The sequence below is a fragment of the Wyeomyia smithii genome, chromosome 1 (assembly GCF_029784165.1).
Source record: "Wyeomyia smithii strain HCP4-BCI-WySm-NY-G18 chromosome 1, ASM2978416v1, whole genome shotgun sequence".
NCBI classification, from domain to species: Eukaryota; Metazoa; Arthropoda; class Insecta; order Diptera; family Culicidae; genus Wyeomyia; species Wyeomyia smithii.
The window spans coordinates 160,810,617-160,833,439 of NC_073694.1; the positions used below are offsets into that span (position 1 = coordinate 160,810,617).

The 22,823-nt window shown below is 35.9% G+C and overlaps 1 protein-coding gene across 11 annotated transcripts in view; it reads left to right on the forward strand.

Moving 5' to 3' along the window:
- The window catches only part of LOC129733813 (octopamine receptor beta-2R), a 525,686-nt gene that overhangs the window by 53,313 nt on the left and 449,550 nt on the right, over positions 1-22,823 (forward strand). For 10 of the 11 annotated variants that reach the window (XR_008729722.1, XR_008729725.1, XR_008729723.1 and 7 more), the window contains one exon: positions 14,085-14,107. The exons of the other annotated variant lie outside the window; for it this stretch is intronic. The gene's annotated coding sequence lies outside the window, so the exon portion shown is untranslated. The remainder of the gene's footprint in view (positions 1-14,084; positions 14,108-22,823) is intronic. 11 annotated transcript variants of the gene reach the window in all.

The window sequence follows — 22,823 nt, forward strand, 5'->3', positions numbered from 1 at the left end:
ACCAGCACCGGGGAGAACAAAGGATTCTCTCGACGAAAAAGCGGCGAGAGCTCATACGGTCCTTTTGTTGAATGAATGGAATATAAGCGTGATGAAATTTCGAGTGTCAAATGCATTCTCTCCACCGCTAGATGTCGATACCTAAAATAAAGAGATTCTGTCTCGTTTTTGGTTCTTCAGTTGAACAGATGTGCTAACAGCTGACCTTGCGGTAGGTCTGGGACTCGTGTTTTGTCCTTGCCCATTATGGTTTAATTATCAAAGCTGGTGTTTGCGTGTTTTTTTGTTTAGAGTGCCATATTCTGTTTTGAAGGCAGATAACGACGTTCAATCGGTTCAGTTTATGAGGGTAATAAATTTTGATGAAATTGAATTGATTGCCTAGTTATTCTTTTCGAGTAAGCCACAGGAAGTTTACTTTTTAACTGATAAACATTCACCAATGCAACCGACGCTACAAAAAATTCCAAGGGAAAGTTAATTTGCTTCTTTCTCATATTTCTGAAATTAAATACAAAAACATTCAAGTTTTTAAATTTTAAAAAAAATTCCAAGGGAAAGTTAATTTGCTTCTTTCTCATATTTCTGAAATTAAATACAAAAACATTCAAGTTTTTAGTTTCTTGAACACTATTCTTGAAACTTTAACTTTAAATGTATGGTTACAGTAGTTCTAATACAGTCTTTACACGTCCAAATAAATGTAAAAAATAGAGCACAACATTTTACATTATTTTGAACCAGAATTAAGACTCTCAACTATTCGTGAGGCGTATAAAACCAGCATATAATTGCTCTGAATACTAGAATTAGAAGCACGTGTACGTCCTTCAGCAGAGCCACCAGCTTGAAACCGATGCGATGGGTTGCCCTTCCGTGAGCAAATCTAAATATCACGATTTGCTACTCTCATAGCGGGGCCATGCGCTGTTGTGCTTTGGTTTGGTACGGTTTTAATTTGAACCACGTAACAGCGGTATGGTCGAGGAACGGGGTATGTAATCTACATGATGATCAATATTATTATTTAATTTATTGTACCCGAAAGCTGCCAATTGTCAGCAATGAAACAAACTGATAACCAAAACGTTCCATTGCAATTGCGTTTTGCGCTCGCTACATTGAACAAAATATTTCAATTAAATTTATAATGTAAATCGTTTGTTCATCATAATCACGGAAATAGGTTGATCGGCTTATCTGGTCATACGAGGGTGTCCAAAACATTCATCCACGATAATTCCGGTTTCATTTCATTGAAGTGAAAGAATACAACAAAGTACCATCATCACGACACAGACAATGAACATTATTACAGGACGTTAAAATTACTTATTTTCAACTGTCTGTTAATCCTGTTACAACAAAGTGCCTGGCATATTGTCAGTTGCTTTCGTTGCTCTTATTAGTTTATAGCGCTAATGAAAATCATGAAACGAATCTTTCGTTTCTCCTGTAGCAAGGTGTTTATGGTGGGTGGTGCAGTCAACTGAACTTCTTTTAAACGTCAGCTGCCGGCTAAATCGAGTGAATAAATTTCCAACAGTTGGTGCGACAGAAATTCAACTATATACTTTGTCAGCGCGGAATTAATACCGAACTAAACGGTGCTTCTACTTGGTTTGTTAGCAGAGCTAAGAGCCAGTGGAAAGCTGCCATCACCAGTACTATAAAGTTACGGCAAATGCAGCACAATGTCCGCTGTTTTCATTTTCACTTCAGCTGGTAATTGCAATAGTTTGAAATAGTTTCGCCTTTTTGTTTTTGTCGAGTAGCAAACAATGAAAAGTCAACGAAAAGGTTAATCAAAACCAGAAGAAAGAACGTTTAGTAACCGCGGCAGCAGGGGTGGGGTTGAGTGGAAAGATTTTATTTCCGAAAATAATTCCGTCCCCTCCTTGCTGCCGATGGGAACAACAATAATGGCAATACCTACACATTATAATCGAATAAGTTTTCGCGGTCACTGGGGGAGCAGCGAGTGGCATTTTGAAAATAGTTTTCACCGTAAATGCCAAACGATTACTCGCCGGTTGATGAACGAGGGATGCCTAATTTCTGTGCAATCGAGCAGTCGGTAGCGGAATGGCAACACTTCACGGCTAGTTACATTCGCTAGTGAAACATTTCGCGCGACAATTCTTTACTGTCGTGTCTATTGCAGTAATGGCAGTAATGCAGGCAGTCATCCTAAAAAACACTATTTAAGAAAATTCACAGCCTCTCGTTACAGTTCAGACTTGTTTGTTTTAAATGTCTCGACGCCTAGTATTTTCAAGCGCACTTCCCGGTCGATGGATGGCGCGTCTTCGGTGATGAATACTCAGTGCAGCAGACGTGAACGAATGTTAAAATATGTTGATAGAGTAATGTAGTCTATCCGGACCAGTACTAAAGTGTATCAAAAGTGGACCAATTTTAAACACGTGTTTTTCAAATCGATTTCGAAATTATGACGTTCAGATAGTTATCATGGTTTGTTTTCAAATAAATATGAAGAAAATAAATATTCGTAGATTGTAATTTCTTCTCAGTGAAACACTCAACCACAGGAACAAAAAACGATCATTTCAAATTTCCAATCAAATAACAACCATCGCGCAACAGCACCTTTCGGGGCACTGTCATGCAATCTCGAACAAATTTTGTAGTTCCCAATTTGACACATGGACGTACGCTAGCGCTGTGGTCGAAATACAAGACGCAGTGCCAACAGGGCAGTAGATGGTGCTCGTGTTATTAACATAAAATACTGGTATCTATATGTGTTTGTTTTCAACCCATTATCATGATAACAAGAATGTTAAATATGATTAGGGATCTATTTGACGTTACTCATAGGCAGGTTGCAAAAAATTTTACTCGTAAGATTTAAAAGAAAAGAAAATTTACTCAATTAGACTATATCTTCAATACAGTCTAAACTGGCCCATTCTTAATGCATCACCCTACTCTGCTGTGAAATATTGCAAGCATGGTTGAAGACACCACAACAAACATCGATTGCCGTGGCAATCCCAATGTGGTTGTTGGCACTGAACTTGATTGAACTTTTCTATGCCACTGCTATATTACAGAGTAGCCCAGCTCGATGTTCCCCAGCGGGTGAGTCCTTGCAGTGTCATTCAAGAATCCTGACTAATATGGTTGCACTCCAAGCCGATTTCGCTAGGAAGGTTGGGTTTACGAAAGTTCACAAAGTGACCTGACGTTGCAGCATTCGCTATAAAATTTTAGATTTAGATTAGATTTTAGATTGGTCCCTTTGCGTGCTTTGGAAAGTTTCCCCACAAAATAACAGCGGGATAAGTTTACTCAGCAAAAATCAGCGAAGAATGTAGTAATATTAGTGGTTCCAGCTCCTTCTCCCATCCTCCGGATCCGCAAACAATATAGAACTATTAAATACATACACCGAAACAAAACTAGACCGGAAAAGAAACAACGGCTCGTGTTTTAGGCTGATTTTATTATCGAAAGATTGCAGTAAGCAGTCATTTAGTACTGTAAACCCAAACGGTCCCTTTTTCGGGGTCGTGTGGCATTTTGTAACGGAATTAGTGTAAATATTTGTTTTTGCCCCGGGTAGCAGAAACCGGTCATCGTTTCGAAAGTAATTGAGCCCTTCAAATCCCTATTTAGCACTGCTATCACGGAAATGAGTCGTTGAGATGTTAGGTTTTACTACCCCCCTTCCCCCATATTACTGCCATATTTATTTTGTGTGTTCGCTGTGTTCTCTGTAAGTCATCTTTTTCCTATTTTGCTTTGTGTTTATGTTAATTTTTTATTGAGAAGGATTATCTGTTATATTCAATTTAAATACCCGATCAATTTTCATGTGTCAGTTTTTTTCAGGTTTCATGGTTTTGTGGATTTTTAAATACTTTTAATCTGGGGTTTATATGTAGTTTCTGCTTCTCGTGTTTTATATTTTCTTGCTTGTCTCATGTAAGTCGACTGTTGAGCTTTATGGGTTATCAATTTTTCCAACTAGTAACGAAAATAATATAAAAATTCATCAACTGGTTTCACAAGTGTTTCGATATTGCATTGATCTGTTGTAATCCTTTGCTCGAGTGATATTTCACTCACACAATCTCTCCAAGTTCTTTGAAAAAAATGTTTTCAAAATCTGAACGGCTTGGGCAATGTTCATATTTGCGGAAATAACAATATTTTGACCATGTAGTTGAGCTGCATAATAGTTCGAAGAAAAATTTAGAATCGTTTTGAAAAGTATACTTCTTTAGACTGTGTATCATCATTCCAGTATTCTCAGGATAATAGAGCCCGAAAATAAATATTTTATTAATATATAAATATATCATTTAAAACATTTTTACCCTCTTGAAAACCTTTTGCCCAATCGTCTACGAATGAATTATATGATATTGATCATACATTTCAATGTACTTATCATTTTTGCTGGCGAACTATGGTCATAGAGAGAAAAACCTGTTTTTTCCAAATATTGAAAAAAAAAAATCGAACCAAAATTCAAAATAACTCGAAACTCGATGCATTTGGAATGCTAACTGCTAGAGCTTTTCGATTTAAAATAATTGTCTGAATTTCTTGAAATTGAATTAAAAAAAAATCCATAAAAAAATTGATTTTTATCTCTCTATCCTGACTTTTTTAAAAAGTTTGCGTGATAGTTTCAAATTCCTTTAAAAAAGTTAAAACATTACAATTTTTTTTTTAAATTGAAATTTAGTGTTTATTTTCGATTTTTTTAAAGTCAAAAATAATTTTTTTTTCACGGTGTATATATATTTATGAGGTATCATTATTTTCCTACAACTCATTCTGCCAAAATGCATACGCCCTTCTAGGAAATAACTCATGTGTCTAAAAATCGCTCCATCTATGAGATGTGATGAGTTTGCCAAGCCAAATACGTGAGCAAAGTTTCATTCAAATAAGAAAAATTTTCGATATTTGAAATTATTTTGACCCAATAAAATGGATTTTAAAGCCGGAGTGGCTTCAGCAAGGTTGATCCAAATATTTTTATCCAATTCATAGTTAAAATTTTGCGATTAATCCACATAAAATTTAAAAAACGAAATTTACTTTCTTCATTTCTGGAATATAAAAATCCATTTTGTTCGACAAAGTTGCCCTATTAACAATTGTCGTTTTATCAAAGTTTTATAGCGCATAATACAGCCAAAATAGCGCTATAAAACTTTGATAAAACCAGTTTTGTTACTTGGGTGTAGTACATTCATAAGATACAACTTTTATGAAGACACCAAACTTCTATCTGCCTAATTAAATGGACTTTTGTGGTGTTGAGATGCTCCTATAATTTTTTTTTTCAATGTAACATTTAGTGTTTGAAAAAGGTTCTACAATGTTGTTTGATATAATCAATCAGTCAATCAATCAAACAATTTCATCAGAGAAAGTTAATTTTTATCTGACATATTTCATTGTTTACTAACGATTTTTATTGAAACAAAGCCCTAATCCACTTACAAATATCTACAAAATATGCAAATATCAGCAGACGAAACCATTTCTATGTTAAATTATAAGTAAAACATTATTCAATTCCATTATAGACTTTTGTCTCTCATTCATCATTCTCTCTATGTAGATATCTGTATGTAAATTAGTGCATTATTTTAATAAAAATGTTTAGTAACTAAATAAATTTAGGCGATAAAAATATAACTTTCTGCGGTGATCTTGTGTAATTAACAACATTGTAGAACTTCGAAAACAAATTCAGAAAGTTACAATGAAATATAATATTAAAAAATGATTTTGAGAGGCATTCTAAAGAAAAATACACACTTCTAGGTAGATTAATCACAAAATTTTAACTTCTACAAAATATAGAACAATTGATGAAACAACTTTGCTGAAGACATTTTGGCTCCAAAATCAATTTTTTTTTAATTGAGGTAAAAGCAATTAGTGTAACTTAGAGCAATATTCAATTCAAAATCGCCAATAAGTAAAGAAACATGTGACATAAAAATAAACTTCACTCAAAGAAATTTTTTGTTCCAGTATTGTTTTGTAGTAAATCATTATAAAAAGGTAAATTTAAAAATCTGATTTTTAGGAATGATCCATAAAAAACTCTACGAAAGTGCATTCAAATAGGTGGATAGAAGTAAATGTCTTCAACAAAGTTGTTTCTTTAAAAATATGCTACAACTTTGCCGAACAAGTGGATTTTTATCTTCCAAATTGAGATAAGTAAATTCCGTTTTCCACTGTTAAGTAGATTAATCACTAAATTGCAGCTTCTACAGCATTGAGAATAATTAATAGAACAACTTTTATGAAGACACTGCGCCTTCCGATCAAACTCTTTTGGGTCAAAATAATTTAGATCACGTTTTTGCAGCTTTGTAAACATGCATAGGTCATTTGGGTTGATTTTCAGAAATTAAAAAAAAAACAAAATGAAGAGAGGAAGAGGAAAAAATATTTTTGTTCGAGACAATTGGGGAAGGAATATTTAAACAGCAAAATTCTACCCTGTTACACTATTTTGTCTAAGGGGAATGGTGTAGCATGAGAAAAACTCATAGTAAAATAAAATACAGGCAATAGGGTGCGGCAAAGCGATCGATTGTTTTGGTTTTTTCTTTTGGGGCCCAGTCGATTTCTAACTCACAGGAAGTCGATTGGTTATGTCTCCCTTTGGCGTATTGCATTTCAAATTTATATGAAAATTTGCATGAGAAATCCTTCTTTTTTGCATTTCCCTTTCTAGAGAGCTCAGTAATGCTTTACTAATGCACAACATTATGTTAAAGTATAGTATTTTAGATTCCCAACAACTTTGCCGAAGATACTGAAGAGCTAGTATGTCTTTATGAATGTAGGGGAGGATAGTACAAAACGCACCAGTTAAGCATTTTCGCGATTTACAGCGCTTCAAATCATTTCAAAGCGACATTGAACGTGTAGGATGATTGTAGTATCTATTTATTGTATGTTTATGACAAAGTTTATTATAAAAAACTCGATTTCAATGTCTTTTTTGGTAAAAATTACCATTGCCGCCAAACAAGCCCGTGACCAAAACGCACCACAACAAAGGTCAGTAAGCTCCAAAGCAGGTGGCTAATATGCCACTAGCAGAAATCAGCAAGCGAAGTGAGAAGCGCTTGAAGTCTCGAAAGTAAAATCAAAAATAATGGAACATGCTCTAAGTTGTCAAGCAATCTCCTGCAAGCTCTTCATAGTGCATTCTGCGCCAATTTTAATTTTGATTGTTTTTAGGTAAAAGTTAACGGGAGTTAGTGAAATAATTTGAAATACTCATAGTATTATAAACTCCAAAAGTGTAAAGGTTAGGGGAACCATAGTTTTTTGTATTATTTACTAGTCAGTTAATCATAAAAGCTTAAATAAAATTCATGAATAATTACATGTTGGACAGAGCCACAGCCAATTGCACAGTTTTTTGAGTATTTCAGTCATTTTGGCACACTTTTTTATATGATAACTGTAGAGAAACTGGGTTTTTATGAGAAAAGCGAAGAATTTTGTCATAAAGAGCCACATGTGTAAGTATTTTGAGGAATTAATAGCATGGGCCATCTTACCCAACTGGTGCGTCTTGTACGGTTCTCCCCTATATTGAATTAAATGCTGAGAATTTTTTTTTTGCCAACACTACCAATGTACCGGCGTTAGCAGGATTTCCATCAACTTTGAAAACACATCCTAGCTCTTTAGTGTCTTCGGAAAAATTGTTTAGCATCAAAAAACCTACCTTTTGAAATCATGCAACGTATGTTTCAAGCAATTTTGAGCTTTTTAAAATGAAAAATGTAAATAAGTAGGTTTTTTTTTCATACAAATCTTCATACAAATTTGAAATGCAATGTGTCAAGCGGAAACAAAGCCACTTGACTTCCGATAAATTTAGGATTGTTTGGTCCCCAAATAGAACAAGAAAAGTGTGGCGCTCGGTTTGTGTCATCAAGTTTCATTTTTTAATTATAACGACCCCCCACTCTAACAGGCAGCCAACACGTTATCACACTTTACACATTTTAACACAGTTTACTACGAACAAAGATTTTTCTGATTCGAGTATGTATGAAGCAGAGCCACTAATATAAAGGACCATCCATTAATGATGTCACGCAAAATTTGAAAAAAAAAAATGACGCTCCCTTCCCTCTAAACTGTCACAACTTCCCAGACTCCCCTTCCCGTCAATTACGTCACGATTTTGAAATCTCCTCTCTTCCTTTGGTTATAATTGACTGAAAATTGAAAAATGTTTTTTCAAAATGAGAACAATTCTACAGAAAAAATGGGGTTTTTTGTATGCCTTAAAAGCATTGGGCAGAAATGCCACTAAGACAGGGATGATTGGTTTTTTGTGGATATAAAAAATTTTTTTGTTCAAGAACTGAAATTTTCATTGCAAAGCGGGATTTACGACGAAAATTTGCATGAAGAAAGATACATGACATCTTATAGGGGAACTGAGTTATTGGCTTTTTTTATGTGATGGGAAACTATGTATTTTAACAATCATTTAAAATAACTGTTTTATTTTGGGAGTTGAAAAATAACAATGTTCAGAAAACAAATGCATTTTTGGATGGCTGATAACTTAGAATAAGGTAGAAAAATTCGGAAAAATCTGCGAAAAAAGTTAGAACGAATTGAACGATTGTGATTTTGTTGCCTTCTAATTGAAAACTCAATGTTGCTCGAAATATGTAAGAGATTGAAACATGATGTCTTCAGTAAAGTTTCTTGTTTCTAGATAACCCAAAACTATGTCAAAGACATCTTGCATCTATCTTATTCTGAATTAAAAGTGAATTTTTTTCTCACTCATTGGTGGATTGATCACATCTTCAAACATTAAAAGATGCACTGTTGAATATCCTGAACCTTTTCGAACATACTTTATGGCTATAATCAATATTTGAATCACTATTCAGGAAATTATACGCACAAACGGCAAAATAAAACACTGTGCAATGGCGATATTGAGCTTAAGTGGCATTTTTTGACAAAATGTATAGTCTTCCATCACATGTGAAAAAGCCAATATCTCAGCCCCTCGTTAAGATATCAAGGATCTTCCTTTAGGTAAATTTTCGTCCTGAATCCCGCTTTGCAGTAAAAATTTCAGTTCTTGATAAATTTTTTTTATCTGTGTAGATAAAACCCTTCAATTTTGTCTGAAAATAATGAGAACAATTCATTTGTTTGTGATGTTCAATGGGCTTTGTGAGTCAAATAATTGAATGCGATTCTGAACCAAACTACTCAAAATATTCAAAAACAACCCAACAAAAATAAAAAAATATATGGAAAAATTTAGGAATCGAACAGATTTGAAAAAAGTGCAAAAGAGTGGTTTTCTACCTTAAAAAAGACATTTTTTCATAAATCACGTTTGGGCAACCTAAAACCGATTTTTTAGAAAGTCGAAATGTTCTACAAAAACCTAAATTAATCCACCTAGCGGTCAGACTCAGCCTTTCTCATTCAAACTTATTATTTGTAAAAATAGATTTACATGAATGCTTAAATCCAAAAAGGTATATTCACTCTTTGGGTTCTAAAATATTGATATTGTAATTAAAGTATAAAATATGAAATTTGACGTAATGTTAGTGCTTCAGAAATAGCGAAATATAATAAATGACTCTTAATTTCGAACAATTTAATCACGAGCGTATCGGGAACGTTCAGATAGTACGATACCACATTTAAATCATGTTGAGGCCATATATATTGATCAAAGCAGCTATAGTGTAGAATAGTCTTTGAATTTCTTTTCTTTACAAAACTTCTGAACAGTATATCAAATTGTTATGAAGTTTGTTATTAGTAAGTTTGAGAGATGACTCGTTTGTATGACACTAGTTATGTTCAAATAAGTCGTGTAATACTTGAGGTAATAGACTTTCGTTGTTTTACAAATTAAAACATAACGGTTGCTTAAGTTTGATTACAATCAAATGAAAAGGAAACGTATGGGGGAGACCAAACTTTGAAACCACGTGTTCAATCATAATTCATCAGTTAACCCTTAACTATCCCGTTCATTCGATATCAATATTGTTCAAATCTGTTGTGTAGTTTCTAAGATAATGAAGTTTAGTGATTTTCACATTTCGATACATTACAGACGAAGTTACATTCCGATTACAGCAAAATTCAATAGGGTGTTATGAGGCAGCTGTGAGTGAGCCCAAGTAGTCATCAGAATATGTTTCTTTTTATAGTTGGATTTCACATTTTTAAACATAACAGGAAAAGTAATAATCCGTTCGCAAAAAAATCAATAGGGTCTTACGGGGCAACGAGACTCTCCATATGATACTGATTTTATGAAAATCGGTTCAACCATCTCTGAGAAACATGAGTGAGATTAAACAGTCTTCAGAACACGTTTCTTTCTGTAACTTCAGAGCCATATGTTCAATCTTCATAAAATTCAAAAGTTGAGGGTTTTTTAGGTAGCCCGTTCATTTGAAACCAATTTTGTTCAAATCGGTTGTGTAGTTTCTGAGATATTGATGTTTCGTGATTCTTACATTTTGATACATAACCTCTAAACTAGAAATTAGATTACAATAAAATTCAATAGGGTCTTATAGAGCAACTAAAACTTTCATTTGCAATTGATTTCATTGAAATCGATTCAGCCATCTCTGAGAAAATCGAGTGAGATTGGGAGAGCGTTACACACACACATGCAGAAAATGTTCAGCTCGTCGAACTGAGTCGAGTGGTATACGACATTCGGTCTTTTTGAGCACTTTTATACCACTAGTTTTTGCAGTGATTGCTATACCTTTCTAGGAGAAAGGCAAAAAGTGAAATGATAGAAATGACTTTTAATTTCAATTTCAATCCCGAGCGAGGCCGCAAACATTGAAATAGTACAATATCAAATTTAAATGATGTCGAGGCCACATATTTTGATCGTAGCTATAGTTTTAAATAGTCTGCGGGTTTCGTTTCTTTCTATAACTTTCAAACCACATGTTTAAACATTATGAAATTCATTGTTTAAGGGTTTGAAAGCCCATTTATTTGAATTCATAGCTTCTGAGATATAAGAGCGTTTTACACATTCTGACGCAGCGCCAAAACTAAAAGTTTGATTACAATGAAATTCAATAACAACCTAAGCGGCAAATAGACCCTTCATTTGACACCAAGATAGAAAGAATTGGTCAGACCATCACTGAGAAAAGTGAGTGCGAAAGAAAGGTGCACATACACACGTACACACCCACACACAAACCTATACATGCATATATGCAGAAAATGCTCGATTCGTCGAACTGAGTTGAGTAGTATATGACATTCGGCCATTTCAATCATTTTTCTACCTTTTATATGTTTACTTTCATTATGTGATTTCACATTTTTATTAACAACGGACACAGTTACAATCCGATTGCAATGAAATTCAATAGCAACCTATGGGGCAACTGGACCCTTCATTTGACACTAATTTTGTGAAAATCGAGTCAGCCATCACTGAGAAAAATGAGTTTAAACAACCTCAGGATAACTTTTCTTTACATAACTTTTGAACTATATGTTCAATCATAACGAAATTCAAAATTTAAGAGTTCTGGGGACAGACCAATCATTTGAAACCAGTTTTATTGAAATCGGATGTGTGGTTGCTGAGATATTGATGTTTCGTGATTTTTACATTTTGATACATAACCTCTAAACTAAAAATCCGATTACAATAAAATTCAATAGCAACCTATGGCGCAACAAGACCTTTCATTTGCAATTAATTTTATGAAAATCGGTCCAGCCATCTCTGAGAAAAGTGAGTGAGAAAAAAAGTTGCACATACACACACACACATACACACACATACACACACACATACACACATACATACATACATACATACATACAGAAAATGCTCAGTTCGTCGAAAGGGGTCGAGTGATATATGACATTCGGCCATTGGGACCACTTTTATACCTTCGGTTTTTCCAGTGATTGCTATACCTTTCTAGGAGAAAGGCAAAAAGCTATAAACAACATTATCTTTCAACTTAGGGCTGAGCACTTTGAGTTTTTCAACATCGTTTTTTTTGGGACAGCCTACTTCATAGGCTCCAGGCAGGCTCATAGGCAGTTGAAAGAAGTCTCCGTGAACAGTTAACGAGCAAGCACTGCGGAGTCACGTGACGTCATGCGTCTTAATACGAGGTTTTGTTGCTCCTACTGGTTGGAAAAAAAGTCAACGTTAGACTAGGTGGTCACTGTCGAGCCAGGAAAGTAAATGTTCCTAAGAACATCCATCGCGTCTTTGGTAGTGACAATCATACTTCCGTCTCCTCTTTTTAATTGCCCAAGACCATTCGTGTGCTCTTTGGACATCGCTTTTTCCAGTTGCGTGGCCACAGGCAGAGTCTGGATGTCCTCACAGAATCGGACTCTGGATCTTCTTTTGGATTTGCGTAGCTCGGCACTGTATTTTGTAAGGGATGCTCTATAAGCATTCCAGTTGGACGTGATTTTGGCCCTGTTTAACGGGCGTCTTGCTTCCCGACGAAGGTTGCTAAAAATTTCGTTCCACCAGGACACATCACGGCAGACTGTCCGTTTCGTTAACGGACAGTTTGAATTGAAAGCCTCCGCGATCCTATGTTGTTGGTCACTCGCTGCGATATCCAGTTCAACTGGAGTTTGGATATTGATATGGCCAGATGTCCTTGAGCTAACCAGATGTTCCTTGAAAAAGTTCCAGTAAGCGTCAAATCAAACAGCGCACTTCATCAATAAAAGGTAGAAGCTTGTTATGAAAGTGATGGTAATTACATCGCTACGAAGATGTGATTGTGTGCGTATGTGAAGATCCTGTCTGTGCGTTTGGATTGCATTCGTATCGCCAGCACAAAATACTAGCATTCGTCAGTTTCACTTTTATTCAGAAGTCTGCGCTGCCAAAACTGTCGCTCGATTTCAGGCAGAGTTCCCAGTCTTATTGATATGATGTGTTTGGTAATAGAGAATGTTTCTTGTTTCCTATTCAATTTCCTGTTTAATTTATTTTCTTTCTTAAGTCGTCTCGTCAACACTGCAGGAACTAGTCATATATTTTGCAACAAGGCAGACAATAAAAAATATGAAGCGAACTATTTTGTCCTGCCCTAGATTTCAAGTCCGGCCACAGAAGCCCCAATGCTATTGCACTGGGTATGCATTTGACATATAATTCTATTCCATTAGGTCGATTTACCGATCAAGATTTGATCTTGATTTACGATCAAGAAAATATGGCAGCTTTTCATAGACCTGTTTCGAGTAACGGGTAGAGTATCGATACAGCTGGTATCGATTCGCAGTGATTTACGCCGGTATTGTATTAATATGACCGAAAGAAAAATATCGATACTCGATTCTTTTGCAGATTTTGGATAACCATGTATCTTTATATTTTATATTTTTTTGAGTTGAAATGTGATGTCACACTCAAATTAACCCCTCCTCCCTGTATGTCACAAAATGACACAATAATCAAAACCCCCTGAGTGACAACATTAATGGATGCTCTCTGAAATAAATAAATTATTGTTTATATCGCTTTGGCATTCCAGTTTTTTAAAAAAAGTGAAAGCAAAGCTTTGGTACTACATACCGATTCGGAACTAGACCTTCTGTTTATTCATACACAGATTTCGCAGCTAACTATCGATTGTACAGGACGTTTGCGGGACTAGCGCTACGATCCTACTTCCACTAACAGTCTCTCCCGAGCCGATTTGAAAAGATATTAGATAAAATTGCAGGAAATACTATCGTTATAATTCCGTCTATTATTTGTTTTGATGGAATATTAAAATATCGTAGTCCAGCGTCATGCAGTCGCATACAATTTTCTTTATTTCAAATAGATAACAGATATATGATTCGCTAAAAGGACTTCAAAAGGTATATTTTGGTCAATCATTCAACGACTCGATAAATATTTATATTCCAACGAGATAGCAGGTTGAGTTGAATTCTTGAAAGCAAACAGCAATTTGCGTATCCATTTTGGGTATACTCGTTTCTCTAATGAACTTTTTTTTTATTCTCAATTTCAGATTTCCCGGATCTACCAATACAGGTATGATGGCGTGAAGCAATCGATTATTTTTTTTTTTGTATATATTGTTTTAAAATACAAAAACAAAAGCAAACCGGTAAAAGTGGAATCATTTCTAGTTAATTTCCCACTGAAACAACCCGAATCAAATTTTATCCCACGGCTTTCATCAAACAACCTGCATTCGACATCCAGTTTATTTTTTCGCATCAACCGTAAAAACAAATATCTACAAAACCGTTCTATTTGTGACACATCTAACCATTATTGGCAGTTCAGCTCCGCATGCCAGGATTCACCTGCGGTGAAGGCAAATTAAATATCGTCGCGTTTACTGGGACCCCGTGCTAGACCGTGTGATGGTGACCCGATAATGACAGCTCCCTACTGGGTGGGGGATAAAACGAAATGGTCGTGTGTCCGGTTACGGCATTTACGCCGATATCATCTCCCGACACCTTTCCCCTGCTACGTACGGTTGCGGATCAATTGTCCGGATATCATGGCTTTCCGATGAAAGTCAATTCTCCCGCAACTGAATCGATCCTCTTTTCCATCACAATTACGCAGCAGTATGTATGTATACTTTGTATAAAGTGTGGAGTGTGAGGTAAATTATTTAACGTCGGTTTACTGCCCTGCGTTGCTACCCAAACGGCTGATAGGTTGGGTGTGAGTGTGGGCGTGAGTATTGGTTTACGTTTGAATGATTGTGTTTATCATAGAAGAGTTGGGTTAAAAAAGAAGCTTGTGGTAATAATTTGATTAATGGTTTCCAATTATGTTTTATCGTTCGGTTATGGTGTAATTAGCGAATTTGTTACATAACTATGTAGTCAACCTCCTCGAGGTATAATTCCGAAATGGGTTGTAGCAGCTTAAGTTCGCTGTTCTTTACATCTGTAGTTTTGTGAGGAATAATTAATAGAGATCACATGCACTTCACTATGAATCGGCAGTATGGAATCAAACATTAAATTGAATTAATTAAGTTTCCGATTACGATGAAACTAGGCTTTTGGATAAAAGTCTAAATTATATTTTATTTATGTATATTGATGGGTTTATTCAAAAATTTAAAAACTTATTGTTGAACAAATCTAAACTTATTCTACTAAAATTGTTATCATACTAACCCAACAAAAGCGACTTCAACTTTGGCTTACTTGAAAAGTCGTAAATATTTTCAACTCTAATTCTGAGCTAAGCTAAAACATAGTCAAAAAAGTTGTTAAGATGACACGACCGTATGGGTTAACGCAGAATTACGACGTCTTATGCTAATGTATTTCTTGCTACAGGTTTGAAAATACATTTGGTTGGTGTTAATTGACTTGATGGTATTAAGCGGAAAATTTCAGTTATAATTCGCTTTCATAACCTTGAAAACAAGCGCTGTTTAATTGACTTGAAGTGGTATGTTGATGAAATCCAGTTGTAAGTACCGATGAAAATGTCGATATCAAACTTTGAATGTTAATTAGAGGCAAAATTTTCACTGCTTCAATTGAAAATATCTGGTTGTCTTTAAAAGGACGGTTGGTTTTCAAATTTACAAAACTAGGAACTAGTCGAGTTGTGCCTTAATTTCCGTTTTCTTTGAGGGCAGAACAACTCGGATATTCGACAAAACACCTTCCTGAGAAATGGAGACGAAATGGATAAAAGTTCATCAAATTTCACGTCATTGCGAATTGCCAACTGCAGATGACGAGAGACGATTCTCGTTTTATTATCCGCCAATCCGCCAACATCCAATACAGCCTCCAGATACTACATAATTTCCATTACGCGGCAGACGAAAAATTCGACCTATCGGGAATAGAAGCCCAGTACCAGATAAACGGCACTTTGTCTTTGTTTTTTCCTTGACATTGCCTCTTTTGCCATGACTAGACATTGTAACTTGCGAATTCGATTTAACGTAACAGCGATGTGCTAATGAACAAAACTACTACCTGTATGATGAAAAAAAACGTGTGGTTATCTTGGCTACCTTCGGAGACGACTAATGTCACAACCAAACGGTATCACGTAAAAGATAGAATGAAGGAATGTGAAAAAGGACGGTTTGCGTTGTACACTGTTTATAGGTATACACAGCCCCGGATTTGAGCAGATTCGAGGGCTCCCCTAGTCTTCGGGCAGACGTGAAGACAGAATGACGACCTTTTTTTTGCTCGTCACCTTCCAACGGAACGTTGAGTCATGTCACAGTTTGAAATTTTCTCACTTCTAAATGTTTTAAGAAGAGGAGAGCTCATAAAAACATTTGCCCCGGCATACCCCGGCCCTTCAGCACCTAAATCCGGCCCTGAGCATACAGACTCCTTTTGTTTCTCAATTTTTTAGCTTTAGTTTCATCAGCAGACTCAATTCACGAGCGCTGTTGGAAATGTGTCCAGTATGACTAATTTGGCCGTTCTAGTGAGATGTTTAAATGTATTTAATAATTATCTGATGCTCAAAAGCTTAATCCGCGTTTTTTCCTTCGTCGGATTCTGGAGCGCATAAAATATCAATTAAAATACCGATAGATAGCGAAACACATGGTGTGTGTTTGTAAACCTTTCCAGATCCCACTGTCTGGCAGTGATATAATGAAAAAAAAAAAAAAAAAGAAGACAGTTGCAATTATCTTTCATTTCTTCTGCAATTATCTTAGTTTCGGGATCTAGAAGGTGTTAGCTCTACCGACCCTTCAAAGACCCTTTACAGAATAACTGAGTACTTGCAGTACCCTGCTTCAAAATAATATTAGAATCTTAGAGATTTTATTATTAATATTTTCAGACTTTCAATTCATTTGATACATTTATATCGAAGAAATTGACCCGTATTTGAAAGCATGTTATATTTATTGACTAGAGAAAAAAAAAAAAGAAAAAAAAGCCATTTATTTGCAATGCATTTGCCCCATTTACGGTGGAAACAGCAGCACTGTCTGTCCACTCGAACCTGCACACAAGATTTCGTGCAAGCCTTAATGTGGAAAGCAAATGACGCTCCTTTTGATTGTCACTTTCTATGTATGAAGTACAATTTTGGAAGTAACAAAAAGATCACTTTTCAACTACCTCCCGCATGTGCACTATACTTATCTTTAGCAGCATCATTTTAGTGTTCACTTCCACTATCATACGTAATTCCGTAGTCCCAATAACACCACTAAAAATAGTTTTTCCACGAGCCAATGCAGGATTGACTTTGCACTTTTAAAGGTAGTATTGCCGAATCCCGGTGGATAGCCACCGGTGGTGGACATTGTGATTCAAAAAAAAAAATATAAAATTGTTTAAAATTGTTGCGATGAATAAAAGATAGAGCATAGCTTTCGGAAAGCTGTTTTTTATTATTACTCATTGTTGTCATCAACAAAAGAAAAAATATCTAAGCGTGTCCACTGGTTAGGAACTAAGGGGTCAAAATTAGGAGACAACCAGCTACCTACTCGATACACCAAAAATTCAATACCGCCTAATCGACTCTTTGTGTAGTTATTCGTTTTCGTAAAGTTGAGTGTTTTTAATGACACGAACCGTCAATTGCAATTTTTGTGCAGTTCATAACTTCAACTAAGTCATTAAACGATTGAAAACTATATATTTTTAACTACATGTGTCCAGTTGGCTCCTTTCTATCAGATTGACCTTTCCGCTCGTTTGCCGCCTGTCGGCATCAGGCAGCATACCGGTCGGTAGCCCGATGGCGATGGAGGTAGCGATTATGTATATCATTTTGCAGCACGACGACAACGCAGAGTGATTGGAGTGACGGGTGTAGTACTACAAGCGCTGATCACAGCTGCATACAATGTTCGCCGGTGTTTCTTACACGCCAATTTACAATTGCTGCACATGTGTTTGCACACCCAGGAGCCAACTCTCGGACGACGCCGGGACTCGAACCACGAAGCTCTTAATTAAAATTAATAATCCATAACGAATCACACACCATTTGACTGCACGTTGCATACATCCTCCCGGGAGGGTGGAGAAAGTAGAGAAGTGATAAATTAGCGTTTCAATTGTTTGGGTAAAAATGTGACAGTGTAAAATATTTGATAGAGTTAACTGTTGAAGGAACACTTAAACATTGTGAACGGTTTTGTCACAAAAAAATATTCAACCCGAGTACTAAGCATTGTTTTACCCCAGCTTACCGCACCGCACTACCATCGACTTGAATCAAATGCAGCGAAACAACGAACGGCTGCAGAGTTATTCTGCGGTGAAGTGGCCGCCGCAGCTAATATTCCACATGCATGCGCTGCCGTATCCGCACCGCAGTAGCACTAACGACGATGATGGCTAATGATATTGGCGATAAAGTTACACACTTAGTCGGCCGCAGGTGTGAAACACTGATGAGCTATTACCGTGCACTTTTAACGTTCGTCAATTTAACTAATGCTGCTGTTGATGATGATAACTAGCTAACAGGGGACCCTGTGGGTAAATGCTCACCAAATGGTTTATTTCATTAGCGGTTCATTAATCTTATTCGTCCCCGCAGCATTGATTTACGTGCCTGGAACTGGTAATTGATTTCTCGTCATTGACCGAACAATATAATGCACCGCAGGAATGGTTGTTTTTCGGATGAAGAGTTCTCCTTAAGCCACCTTTGTACCATTTTTTTTTTTTTTTACAAAAGCTCATTTTTGAAAAAAAATGTTCTGTTTTTATAAAAACTACAAAAGATTGGCTAAACATTGATGGTTGTCTGATCATGAAGATATCAGAACAACAAAGTTAAAATTTTTAAAATTAATTCTGAAAACAAGACATTGGTAGGATGCACATATCCAATAGGACACCCGAAAACATGTTCAATGGCAAGAGATGGCGCTTTTTCAGTGGTAGTAAAATCGAAATTTCTCCGAGTATTTTGCTCATTGACCGAGAGTACAGCTATCAAATGTCTTCTATACATTTTATTCTATCTTTCTGGTACTTACTTTCACTAAACGCAATCTATTTTTATCAAAACACATGTTTTTCCTATATAACTCTATTGAGTCTTTCAACCATTTGTCCATGAGCCCGTTGTGTTAATTTTGACAACAGATCAAAATTAGGGCGAGAGCCGTGTGGTTGAAAGCGGATGCGCACTAGAGATGGTCGGGTATGGGAAATTTGTTACCCGTACCCGACCCGTACCCGACTCATCGAAAATTCTCAAACCCGTACCCGACCCGAACCCGAAGTCTGGTTTGTTTAAAATACCCGTACCCGACCCGAACCCGAAAAATATCTATTCCAACTACCCGTACCCGAAAGAAAAAAACGCCGAAATTGCCGGTACCCGACCCGTCCTGGATTTTTTAAATTTTTTATTCTAAAATGCCTGGGTACATCGCACATTTTATGCACTGATTGTCATATGTGGTTTCTCGAGATGATGACCGGAATTAGGCTAGAACCGAGTGTGCGTGTGAACGAATGATATTGAACCCAGAGTTTCAGGCAGTTGGTCCACTATAAGCAAGTGGTTCACTATGAAGAGTGCATGTCTGGTAAAGTTAAAAATAAACGACGAGTTTTATAAACACATTAACGGGTCAAACGAATTTTAAAAGGGTAAAATTAATACAGTTTATAACTTGAGATAAATTTGATAATTCACTGCATTTGGCAAAACCTGTATTTGCTGAGTATAGATTCGGTGTCATCGATAAATTTTAAAAATCGGTAAAATACAGATATTTCTGCACATGCGGCATCCTTGGTCACAGTACAAACCAAGGCATACTGACGTTTTTTGACATATTTAAAATATATATATATATATATATATATATATATATATATATATATATATATATATATATATATATATATATATATATATATATATATATATATATATATATATATATATATATATATATATATATATATATATATATATATATATATATATATATATATATATATATATATATATATATATATATATATATATATATATATATCATTGCTTCGAAACGCTTTGCAGCTTCAACGATAGCTTGTTTTTTTTTGACGTCAAAGAAAAAGTTGATTTGTAGTTAGTTTTTATTACCTATTATAATATATAATATTGTTTTAATTTTTTTAAAAACAATTTTTTTTTTACGCGAAATTTGGTTAATTTAAGGTGTTGTGCAAAAACTACGTTATCTGTTTTTGTAAAGAGGAGGCCCTATGGCGTTGCTTGTGGTTAAAGATCATATAATTCTGTTTAATAAAAAGTGAGGGTAAAGTGCTAAAAAATCATGAGAAATTAAGTGACGTGCTTTATGGACGTCCCCAAAAAAAGTGGAATGGAGATTCGTGTTCAGCACCCCAAAATTAAGTAAATACCATATTTTTGTCGTATTTAGCGACACTCTTTTTAACTTGGCAAGCATTTTCATTAAGTCGCCCCACTGTGCAATACTCCGCGGTTTTTCTGACAGTTATGAAAAAAGCCCAACAAAAATTCCATTTAAATCAAAACCGTTAGCATGATGTGATAGCATTATGTCATTCTCTTGGTGCATAGACTGCCGACAACTGTCAGAATAGGTATTGAGCGATCTCTCGTTGAGTGAGGATGGCCGATTTTTTATCCGATTTTACCGATTATCGACATTAAGAAAACACCTAGGCATAGAATGTTAAAAATTAAATTCTCATAATGCACGAAAATTGAGTTACCCGTACCCGACCCGTACCCGACCAATTGAGAATTTTTCAAACCCGTACCCGACCCGACCCCAAACCTTGGTTTTTGAATTACCCATACCCGACCCGAACCCGCAAAATATTTTTTGGCGTTACCCGAAACCCGACCCGAACCCGTCGGGTACGGGTTTCGGGTAAAAATACCCGTACCCGACCATCTCTGATGCGCACAATACACATTAAGGTGGTTCAAGGTTTCAAAAAGCAAGTTATCTCTTAGATATCTTCATACAAATTTAAAATGCAATACGATAAGCGGAGTCACCAGTAATTGACTTCCGATAAGTTTAGAATTTTTAAGGGCTCAAATGGAAGCAATAAAATTTTGTTCTGGCTCTTTGCTATCAAGTTTTAACATCTCTGACGATGAACCGTTTTAATACTCTTAGCCAAGCAACGACATCTAGTTCTAGTGTGAATGAAAAAATCGATAGTTTCAGCAATTTTTTAATAGATGGCAATACACAAACAGTTGCGCTCACTGGTGTGATTTATTAGCAAAAATTAGCGGCGGTGTCCCATTGACTGATTGAGTGCCTATTAATGATTTTTTGGCATATTTATTCCATTCAACTTCATTGCCATTACGTACGCTTGAACTTTACGCTTAACTCCAATCATAAGGTTTTGTACAATATCTAGCTGCAGCTTTATCTGTAGGGAAATCCACTTTTTGTTTAGGTTCTCCAAAAATTTAACCTCCTTTGGATGCTTTCTTAGCGCCTGCTCCATGTTAGCCCAGTATAATTTGATAGGCTTTAGTTTCGGTGTCGTGCAGGGGGGGGGGGGGGGGGGGTTATGTCCAAAAGTGATTCCGTTGGCTTCGTACCACTCGTACCACTCCATGATACGATGTTAGATCCGACCAGAAGATCGTTGGTCCCTCGTGTTGCTCCATTAGATCTCCTCGTTTACAGTCACAGTTCTTGGCAAACTTTGGCAGTTTCTACTATTTCCTTCGGAACATCAAATTTTTACTGGGCAGTGCAGAACAGTGACCTCAGAAGCTGCCGGATTGCCGCCTTAACGCAAGTCATCCATGATGAGACAACGTCAGCATCTGGGTGTACAGTTTCCGGGCCCGTGACTTTCCTACCGTATTTTGCCGTTCGACACGATTTGAAGCCTTCTGCACGTTGTACGTATGCAGTCTTTCCCGGTTCTTGACTCTCTGAACAAAAGACTTGAACAGATTGAACTTTTTGGTACATCCCTTACCGAAGTATTGGAATTCCGTGTAAACACTTTCACTACACGATTGTGATCCTGATCACTAATAAATCCATCCATCCATTCTGACCACATTTCACTCTCCCATGCTCAGAATTTCGTAGTAACGTTTAATCACATGACTCATCGTTGACTGCACGATTCCGAGTTGTTTTTCGATGTCCCGATGAGAGCATTGATGATTTTCCAGGTGCTTGCGCGATATGAATTCGCGACAAGGTCCGTGGAATCGCAACACTTATTTTTAAAATGCATACCATAAGAGGTATTTTTGTAAGTTGTCTGTATATCTATCTCAGAATGTTTACAATGTTTTCTTCACTTTCTCAGCATTTTCTGTTTGACATTGTCATACCAGTGCACAGTGGTCCAATAAGGCAAAGAGTGGAACTTAATTCCATAGCGCCTTTCATCTTCATTCTAGCTTAACAGTATCTTCAAAACATTCATATAATGACCCGCATAATCGCGAATTGTCAAAAAGTTTACTATACTTAAAATAAAAGAAATTAACTTTTTTTATGTAAAGAGATAGAAGAATAGTTTATTTTGAAAAGTTGTAGAAGATTTAAAAATATGAAACTTTGTTGAACAAATGAAAATCCTATCTTTTTTCGGTACAAAGTTATAAAGTATGTTTTATAAAACTTAACTTAAAAGTTAGTTTTTTGTACATAGCTTTTGTGAGTTGCTTTTTTCGCGAAAGTATTGTTCAGAGGAATTATTAGGGCACATAAAACACACATTTTTATTAAAGACCATATATCGCCAGGACTTTTCCTTAGAAAGTTAAATCA